The following is an 11,345-nucleotide window of genomic DNA, read 5'->3' as shown; positions in this document are numbered from 1 at the left end:
TCCCAGCTCCATCAGTCTGGTGCCACTATTTTTAAACAGTCTAATGGGTTTCTTATTTTGATGTACATAAAAACAGAACAAATCTGGGCTCCAAATTCACAAGGCCTTTTGAAATTCGAAGGAAATCAGAAGTTCAACTTGAGGTTCAAGTTTATAACTGAGAAGAGTGTAAACACGTTTAACTTTTAAATTAGCTGGAAACAGAAATGATTCATTTCACCACAATAGAATGCATTTATATTTGTTATCTTTCACAAAACAAGTCTGATAAGAAAGAGAAATATATTTATTCTAAGAAAGGTCCAACATTTCCATAACCAGTGAATTCAATGGCCCTGACAGTAGGGGACAAGACTGTTGTCACAATGGTTAAGTGCACAGCTGCTAATTGGAAACTCGGTGGTTCAAATCTATGCGCCACTCTGCAAAGAAAAGATGTGGCTTCCACTGCCATAAAGATTTAGTCTTGGACAGCTATGGGGCAGTTCTACTCTACCCTGTAGGGTCACTAAGAGTCAGAACCAACTCACCAGCAATAGGCTTAGGTTTGCTCCAAAGTTGGAGAGTCCATTTCCATGAAATCTATAACTTACATTACGGGAAGGAAACTCAGTATAGTTTTAAGCTCCAAATTGCTTTAAGATGAGCTCTTTGTGTAAGACAAGATTCCCACTGGCTCTATCATTAAGTAATCATGAATGAAATGGGATGGATAAGAAAAGCTAGCAAAGAAAGGTTGAAAGAGGTCACTATATATAAAACACGAGACATTGAAGCTGCAGCACCCACAGTAAAATTAGACTCCTTGATAGTCAAAAGTTTACACAGAACTGCCTAAACAGATATTATGCCACACATATACAAGAAAGAAACAAAACTCATCAAATATACAAAATACGCAAGACCTGAGGCAGAACACAGAACAGAACACTTCCTAGTGGCCATTTTACTACTTAATGCTACCTAATGTATGGCATGTATGCTAAAAACAATACTAACAAAACACACAAAGGTACAGCTATAATATGAACCATGAGCAAAATTCACAAAAAATCAAAATAACACTGACATATCCTTGAAATCTATATATCTCCTTGAAACCGGGTGCCTTGCTGTTGCTCGACTCTGTTGCATCAATGCTGATGCAGAGCGACAGATACCATAGAACAGATTAGAACTTCCCCATTGGGGGCTTCCTAGACTATAATCCTTACAGGAACACATAGCCAAGTCTTCTCTCCCATGGACTGGCTGGTAGGTTCAAACTGTCAACCTTTTGGTTAAGAGCTGAATACGTGACCACTGCTACACCTGGGCTCTATCCAAGGACTTTCCCCAACCTCGTTGCTTTGGAGTCAGTTCAAACTTACAATAACAACTACAGGACAAAGGAAGAATGCCCCAAAGGGCTTCTAAGACATCATCTTTATAGAAGCAGATTGCCACATCTTTCTGCCGCAGAGCAGCAATTGCATTCAAACCACCATCCTTCCAGTGTAGCAGTTCAGTGCTTGAGTGGCATCACCAGGACTCCATTCAAGGCCCTTTCTAAGCAAACTACACTCACTGACATTCAGTCGAGTTTGACTGACAGCAACCTAATAGGAGATGGTAGCACTGCCCTTGTGACTTTCTGAGACTGTAATTCTTCATGGGAGTAGAAAGCCCTGTCTTTCCCCCAAGGAGCAGCTGGTGGTATCGAACTGCTGACCTTGTGATTAGCAGCCCAACTTGTAAACACAACGCCACCAGGGCTCCCTCCAAGGGCCTTAGAGGATCATATCCATCCTTTTTTCATTGGGAGACTTTAGAAGAAAAGGTTTGCCACAGAAAGAGACCACAATATTTTTTCAAATAAGATTTTACATTAGTCATATTTTTTTGTCTCCAAAAGGGAATAGAACCACTTTAAGCAATACCAAATGGAAAACCCTGCAAGATGAAATGGATATGTGACCTGCTTCAAAGAGCTCCTTAAACTACGCAAATTAAGTTTTGCAGCTTCCCTGAGAAGTTCTGATATTAAAGCAATAAATATTAAGCAGTTATTTTGGACAAGTAGACAACTGAGAAAAACCCTACACCATTAGTATTATTATCAAAGATTAACCTCTATTCCAGCAAAGTACAATTTATTGAAAACCAATATTTGATCAAGAGTCTAAAGAGTAAAAAAAATAAGAATTTTTTAAAACAAAGAAATGAACAAAATAATCTAATTATCCGCCCTAAAAATGATCTGATCTACCACAAAGCTAAGCCTCCTACACCCACTTGGAGCATGCAGTCAGTCAGGGGTTCTGCAAAGTTATCACTCGACTAGAGCAAGAAGATGGTGTGTACGGAGTTCACAAGGCTGAGCTCATAGCTGGTTACACTTCACATAGTCAAATGCCCAGGAAAAATCAATAAATAAGTGACCAGTCTTATGTTGTTCTTAACAGATTTCAGATGGAAGGTCTGAAAAGGGCAGTCTTGCGGGGGGGAAAGGGGCAGTGTCTACATCTGAAGTCTGTCTGTCTGACAGTGCCCAACCCATGGAGTTAATAAGGGTAAACCAGTTGGCAAGGATCAGAGCCCACTATTCAGAGAGGCCTTTGAGCAGTTGTAGGGGCAGAAAGTCTTTACAGAGGACTTTATTTAGCTTGGGCGTGTGAGTCATTTGTTCTCTCTGAGGGAGTTACTGGCAACAAATGAGCAAGAGCCTTGAGATCGATAAATTTCAGGCCCTTGACATGGGTTAATAGGAGGGAGAAATAAGCTTCCCCATGATCTAAATTTCCACAATTCCATTTACCAAATTCATCCCATAGGTTATTCTGTTCCTCCGTTCCCAAATCAGGCCTCACAGCCCACACCAGTGGCTAAATTCAGGTCTTCTAAAAAGTATATTATCTATTTTTTTTTCTAGAAAACTAGAGTTTTATGATAAAACATATCTAGTAAGATTCCATGTAGTTCTCACAAATTATTTCTATTATGTTACTTCATACAGAATTTTAGGTTCGTTTGGAAACGACCTAATAACCAAAAAAATCCCACTACTATCTAGCCAATTCTGATTCACAGTGACCCTCTATAGGGTTTTCAAGACTGTAAATCTTTACAGGAGCAGACAGCCTCATCTTTCTACCACAGAGTAGGTGTTGGATTTGAACCATTGATCTTGTGCTTAGCAGCCCAAAATCTAACCTATAATATCACCAGGGCTCCGAATCTACCAAACAGTTCTTATCAAATTCAACTCTAAATGGCTGAGTTTCATGTAATCTCAGGAAGAAAATAAATTATACTGGCAAGAGATTGTCAGAAACACATGGAGAGGCAGTAGAATTTATGCAAGCCTCATATAAATAAAGGTCACCACTTTCACACCCGTGTGCTACTAAATCCAACCCTGTACATCAACATTAGTAAGTATAAAGCTGCTTAACAATATATATGCTAATCAATGACATATATGATCATGTGAGAAGACAGATAAAGAAGAAGGGAAAAAAAGTGGGGGTGGCTAATCTTGATACATGTCCCAGAAATACAGATACAAAAGAAGCTGGGTCTACTTAAAGGCAGAGTTGGCGAGGGAACCTTTTGACGAGCTGCACACCCACAGAAGCCAGGTTCCTTTATTCCCCTGGGACAAGGGATCTGATTCTATCAGATCTCCACTGCCAGAAATTTGATGTGCTATGGCCGCTAACGCCAAAGTACATGAAAAGCCTGAGTGTTTTTGCTCTGAGTCCAGTGAACATTAGGAAGCTCTAGTCCCGAAAGTAACAAGAGCAAAGCCCACACATGGTTAAGCAGCATGCAACATAAAATTAAGTGGACAGAATCAGAGTAATAGCTATGTCTAGAAAAAGACGGAAGAGACAGGGTAGCATATTTTTCTCTCTCCACACCCTTTTTTATCTTAGAGCACAATCATTTGATGTTATAAATTAAATCCTAAAGTTGTCTGGGCTTGATAACTTGAAATGAGATATACTGTGGCGGGGGTGGGTAGGATGTTGGTGGCAAAGACACAAACTATTGCAAACATATGTGATGGGGAGAGAGGGTGCTTTCCTCTCCTTGGAGAACAAATGGTTAGTTTTCATTTCAGAGTGTTCTAATAAGATGCACAGGGATAAACGTTCAACTTCATAATGATACAGATGCCGGTGACGTCCCTGGGTGTCCTAACTGACTCATGCACTCAACTGCTAACCAAAAGGTTGGCAGTTTGAGTCTGCCCTGGGGCACCTCGGAAGAAAAGGCCTGTGAGGAAACAGAACGGGAGCCCCATCTGACCTCCGCTGATACACAGAAGGAAAGAAAAGCCAATTCCAAATCTATGCCAGAAAGAGTCCCATGAGGCAGAGGCCAGCAATACTTCCACCCTCCAACTTCCTCACCCTATTCCGACACCAGTTGTCCTTCCACTGCACTCTACTCCTCTGCTGGTTCCAGAATCTACTGCAATGGCCACGCAAAACGCACAATGGGTAATACAATTACGGAGTTTTATGAGGGAAGTTAATAGATTACCGCAAGTCAAGATCAGAAAACATTAAGGATACAGTCCACTTGCCCAGTGACGCACCTCTTCTGAGCCATGCCAGCAGCCATACCTCTCCCTGGTTCTCAGCCTCTCATTCATGTGACCCCTAGGCCTCTGTCCCACTCAGGAAAGGGCTACCAAGATCTTTAGCTGTGATAAATGCCCAGGATTGCACTCTGCAAGCCAAATTTTTGACCAAAGGCACTCAGCTTTCATGGGCCAGGAAGCCCATGGCCTCTGCTATCTCTGCCACTTCCGGTAGATATCTCACACACATTCTGCTGGTAGCTCTTCTTTCTTGATGGTCCTGGGATTCTCTGTTCATGCTCCTGAGAAGGCTCAGCAGAGTGAAAAAATGAACCAATCCCCAATTTAGAGTTCTCCACACCTATTTGCAAGATTCCACATTCCGCAGAGTCATCTGGTAGGAGTTACAATGACTAGAAATAGAAGAACCGTATCAAGTAATTACACTTCACCACAGAGTGGTGATCTACTTCTAAAATACCAGCCACTGAAAACACCATGGCGCATCATTCTGTTCGCCAGCACCTGAGGTGCCACGAGTCAGAGTCAACTCTGTAGCAACCGGTTTACCAGCAATACCAAAGCAACCCCACTGCTGGTGAGTAGATGCCAGTGCAGAGCAACTCTATAAATGTAGCTCTCGTAGGCAGTTTCCAAGGCTATAAATCTTTGTGGAAGTAGATTGTCATATCTTCCCCTTGCTTAATAGATATAGGTATAGGACAAACAAAGTTTTGTTTAATTTAAGTATCTGATATACATACTACAGGGATCTAGTGAAAACTAAAATTTAGGTTGCCTTCAATCAATAAAGCTCTAACAGACAACCCAGATCAAGAGACAATAATAATGATAAAAACAGAGGTCAGAATTCCCTTACATATACGCTGGTTTCTCTTAAAAAAAAAAAGAATTCCCTTACAGAAGGGTCGTGGGGAGAAGATGGTCTAGTCAGGGTGCAGTATATCACCAATGAAACATACAGCTTTCCTCTGGTTCTTTAATGCTTTCTCCTCCTCTGCCCCCCACTATCATGACCCTAATTCTACCTTACAAATCTGGCTAGACCAGAGCATGTACATAGGTACAGATAAGAGCTGGAAACACAGGGAAACAGGACAGATAACTCCTCGGGACCAATATTGAGAGTAGCCATACCAGGAGGGTAAGGGAAAAGTGGGGGGAGGAAGGGGGGACCCATCACAATGACCTATCTGTAACCCCCTCCCAGGGGGAGAGACAATAGAAAATGGGGTAAAGGGAAACATCAGACAGTGCAAGACATGAAAAAATAATAATTTATAAATTATCAAGGGTTCATGAGAAAGGGAGGGGGAGGGAGGGAGGGGAAAAAAATGAGGAGCTAATACCAAGGGCTCAAGTAGGAAGAAAATGCTTTGAAAATGATGATGGCAACATATGTACAAACGTGCTTGAGACAATGGATGTATGCATGGATTGTGATAAGAGTTGTACAAGCTCCCAATAAAATGATTAAAAAAAAGAGATAAAGATAGGTCAGAAAGATCTCCTTTTTAATCATTGCTATTTAAAAATAAAGTATAGTTTTAACTTTATTAATTAAACAGACAATTAAAAACCTAAAAATGGTGTTAACAGTCAGAGTAGGATACAAATGTTTAAATCTATGATTTCAGAGAAATATCTTACAAAATAATTTAGTAATGGGAATACATTTCACATTCATATTACTAAATGTGGTGAGAAGTAGACTATTTTAGAATAAACAGAACAGGATACAATACAGTTTGTGTAATCTATTAAAATGCTATATTACATAATTTTAAAATGACAGTGAAGTGTCAATTTAAAAATTATCTTAATACTTAAATGATGTTTCTGATAACTCCCGATACAATAGAAGTTTTGATCCCATAATGTATTTAAAGAATAAAAGGATTGTCAACATCTAGTAGAACAAGTAAGAGAAATCCAAATAAAGGCTTTTCCTCAAGAAGCCCTAAGTGGCATGGTGGGTTAGGCACTGGCCTGCTAACCCTAAGGTCAGCAGTTTGAATGCACCAGCAGAGGCATTCTGCTCCTGTAAATATTTACAGCCTCAGGAAGCTACAGGGGTAGTTCTACCCTGTCTGTTGAGTTGCTCTGAATCAGATGAGTTTTGGAAGGCCTTTCCTAAAGATACAGTTTCCCTTAGAAATGTTTTAAAACATTAAATTATTGAAGAGTAGATGAAAAGTTGAAGATGAGATTTTGCTATATTATAATCTGAACTTAACACCACCATAGTATTAATATCTATCAATAAGAAACAGTTTTAAATAAGTAACACACACATTACTCAAAAAAGTTTGGTGAATCCAATTTCATTCTGAGAATAAAAAGTACAGTGTAATTTTTTTAACACTATAAAGCAGAACTATTTTATTGTTTTATTATAAATTGAGTAGGAGGGTTTACATTTCAGATCATCAACTCGGCATTCAACTGCATTCAACAGTTCAAACCACTCATCAACACTCCCTTCCCCATATCCTATCAAGCCTTCCCAACCTTCATGTAATTTAGAAATTGTGCTTAAGTATACAAAATTTAAAATTTATGAGAAATACAACTTTCCTCTAGTTCCTAAATGTTTTCTCCCCGCTCCCACTACCATGACTCGAATTCGATCTTGCAAGTCTGGCTAGACCAGAGGAGGTACACTGGTACAGATAGGAACTGAAAATACAGGGAATCCAGGACGGATGAGCCCTATAGGACCAGTGGTGTGAGTGGCAAAACAGGGAGGGTAAAGGGAGAATGGGTAGGAAAGAGGGAACCGATTACATGGAACTGTGTGTGACCTCCTACCTGGGGGACAGACAACCGAAAAGTGGATGAAAGGAGACGTCGGACAGGGCAAGATATGACAAAATACCCATTTATAAACTATCAAGGGCTCATGAGGGAGGGGGGAGCGGGGAGGGAGGAGAAAAATGAGGACCTAATGTCGGGGGTTTAAATGGAGAGAAAACGTTTTGAGAAACGATGTACAAATGCGCTTTACACAATTGATGTGTGTATGGATTGGGATAACAATTGTATGAGCCCCTAATAAAATGTTAAAAAAAAACAAAACAAAATGTAAAATTTTACCATTTCATTATTTTAAATTTGTAACTCTGGAGCATTTAATATTTCAAAATATTGTGCATGCACCACCACTAACACAATGTACCTTTAGAAGTCGGAATAAAATTGATTCATTTGGGAATACTATACTTTTCATGAGTCATAGATTCAAGAGTATATTTTTACTTTACACATGTAATAGAAGCTCATGACAGAGTTAGGTTAAAAACAACTATTCAAGATAAAGAAAAAAATTAGATCACCTGTAATCATAAAGTCCATAGGTAAATATTTTTCTTTCCAGATATTTTTAGGCAAATAAAGTATATATAACAAAAAGGTTCACATTAAACTTAACATTTTAAAAATTGAACTTATGTTGTAATGATAAGTTACTAAAAGCAGAATTGCTAGGGCAAAGACAATCTACTACTTAAATATTTCTGATATATTTTACCAAACTGTGTTCCAAAAAGATTGTACACAAATGAATTCCCGCAATCTGAAGTGGTACACATGGCATTCATTTGCCTGCTTTTTCTAGACTTTTACCCAGTATAACTCTGTCCTCTTGGGATGACTTCTTCCTCCTATTTCCACCATCTGGCCCAAAGGAGTTCATGAAAAAAATCACAAACCCCGCCCATTTGATCAGTTCCTGCTTGCACTGTTTTACTGGTGACAATCCCAGCTCCTGGTGTCTATACCACCACAAGTCCCTCCCTCTGTTTGCTGACCAGCCGTTTTCCAGAATGAAGGAGGATAGCAAAACAGAGAAGGAAAGACAAGAATAAGGAGGAAGAACCCTGCTTTCTTCGAACACAGAACTCCAAGAGGAAAAAGGAATAATTGCCAATTTTTTGCTTTGTTTTGTTTTGTTTCGTGCCGTTCTCCACATACCATGTGTAGCAGTTTGGATACTTTGCCCCTCCATCTCACTCTATCCAAGATGCTGGCATTACACGGTCATTGTATCAATGCTCTCATTTCCAAGGGATGCTATGACGAGGGTCCACAGGTGCAGGCCCATAAAACAGAAATGTGCCCACTCTCTCACAGCTCAGGGAGCTAGAAATCTGAAATCAAGTTGCTAGCAGGGCCCTGCAGTCTCTACAAGTTCTATGGGAAGATCTTCCCTTGTCAGCCTCTAGCTTCAAGGGGTGCCTAGCAATTTGTTGCATCCGCTGCTGGTGGACACATCACTCTAATCTCTGTTCATGTAACAACACTGGTCACACTGGCTTTGGGCTCCCTCCAGCCACTATGACCTCATCTTATTGATTACATCTGCAAAACTTCTATTTCCTAGGAAGGTCATATTCACAGATACAGAATATCAGGATTTTAATCCTTGGCAGGACACAATCAACCCACAATAGTCACCCCTAAATTTTATTATGTTTATGAGATTGTTGTCTCTATATATTTTTAAGTATTTTAATAAAGGTTGAGTCTAAGTTAAAATGGCACAGTTATTAATGCACTCAGCTGCTACCTGGAAGATCAATGGTTTGAATCCACTATACATCTCATAGGAGAAAGATGTGGATGCTTGCTTCCATAAAAATGATACCGCTGGAAACCCTAAAGGGCGGTTCTACTCTATTCTATTCTCTTCTATTGCTATATCAGAATCAACTTAACTGCAGTGGAGCCGGCCTTTTAAGTTTAAGGCTTAACTGAGCACGACTAGACAGGTAAAACTTGAAAGGTTCTTCATAATGACTTTGACCAATCCTTGCCCTGGTCAAAAAGAACTCAATGCATCAGAAACATAATTCCATCAATTTATTTCATAGAGAAGAGAATAAATTGAGGGATTTGTCAGTTTATTTAAATACTTAAGGAGCCCTGCTGACAGGTTGGGTTAAGTGTCTGGCTCTGAATTAAAATGTCAGCAGTTCAAACCCACCAGCTGCTATGTGGAGGAAAGATGAGGCAATCTGCCTCTGTAAAGATGCACAGCTGTGGACACTCTATGTGGCAATTCTACTTTGTCCTACAGAGTCACTATGATTTGGAAGTGCCTAGAAGGCAGTGAGCTTGATTTCAGGATTGGTTTTAAATACAGAGAACAGAGCAAGGTAACAGTAACTTGTAACCGTTTAACAGGGTATAAACTTTTTTTTTTAAGCTTTAAAGACAAAAATATAATTTACTCCCTCATTCACCAGATGAAGAATCTGTACCCTAGAAGAGTTACTGACAGTACATACATGAGGCAGAAAACAAAGAGTTTTCCATCTTTTCCCTCTAAGCACAATCTTCAGACAATGAAAGCCATAAAATACCTCAAAGTGAAAATACTCTTTGCAAAGCAATAGCAACAGTGATAAGTTAGATTCTGTCCCACAAACTATCGTTTTAGATGATCTGGTGAGACAGAGTAGCAAGGCTGGTGGGGAGTGGGTTTTGAAGGCTGCACTCGGCCTAGAAACCAACTGCCACGTCTGCATGGTGCCCCCAGAGGGGCTGGGAGGTCCAGGCCCTGGACTTCAGGGGTTAGCGGCAGTGCACTTGACCCCTGCTCCCTCAGAGGTCCTTTCTGTTATGTAAAATACAGAACAATTATACAAGAAGGGGGTTCTTTTACATTCAAATGGTTATGTATATTCCATTTATTTTATGTGCTTTAATATACAATATAAAATCATGATTGTGAAGACAATGTCCAGAGAGCCAGACAGCGACAGGAGTAAACACAAGCAACTGCTTTTCCTTTCATAACCAGCTGCTCCTTTTGCAGACATTTCATCTGCCTGACTTTAGCTCACGCTAGAATTTACGAACATTTTCCAAGAGAAAAACCTGAAATTTCATCACCTTGTTTTTTCCTACCAACTGTGAAAAGACACCCATTCTTCACTGCTGGCAGCTTAACACCTCTGCCCAGTTCCTGGAAGGGCACTGGGAGCACAACTTGAGAGAAATGCAGGTTTGTCCCACACTGAGCTCCACATGCCTCGAGGCCCTGTAACCTTGGAGACCTAAAAGGAGCTGAAAGAAAGTGCTCTCCTTTAGGGAATGGAAAACCTTTAAATATGTCTGGATGGAGAACATTAAAATATATTTGGCTATATTAGCATATTTTCATAACAGGTATAAATTAACATTGAATTTCTGAAGGGTAAATTTAACTCAACTTTAGCAAAAAATATATGCCTACAGGCTGGAAAGGCATTTATATTTCACTCTGAAGGAAATGCTTTTATTGTGATTCACTCACACCTTAATTTAATTTTTGGTGTAAGGTAACATTCACTTGATATTTGGGAGCCCAGGTGGCACTGGGGATCAGGCATTGGGTTGCGACTGGCTAGGTCAGCAGTTCAAATACACTAGCCATTCTAAGAGAGGAAGATAAAGGCTGCCTTCTCCCCTACAGATTTACAGCCTCAGAAACCCTATACAAGGTCACTAGGAGTTGGAAGCAAGCGGGTGGCAGTGGGATTTTTTTGCGGGGGATGGTATTGTGGTTAACACCTGGCTGATAGCTGGAAGATTGCAGGTTGGAAACCACCTGCTGCTCCTCAGGAGAAAGATGGGACAGACTCTGCTTCTGTAAAGAACACACTCTTAGACAGACACTGTGTTAGACAGGGTTCTCTAGTGAGATAAAACCAAATTGCTGATAATTTAATATATTTATTTATAAAGATAATTAGATATATAATAAGAAATG

The sequence above is a fragment of the Echinops telfairi genome, unplaced genomic scaffold, assembly GCF_000313985.2.
Source record: "Echinops telfairi isolate 266 unplaced genomic scaffold, ASM31398v2 ScPeMD7_23;HRSCAF=83, whole genome shotgun sequence".
Taxonomy (NCBI): domain Eukaryota; kingdom Metazoa; phylum Chordata; class Mammalia; order Afrosoricida; family Tenrecidae; genus Echinops; species Echinops telfairi.
This window is presented reverse-complemented; position numbering follows the sequence as displayed.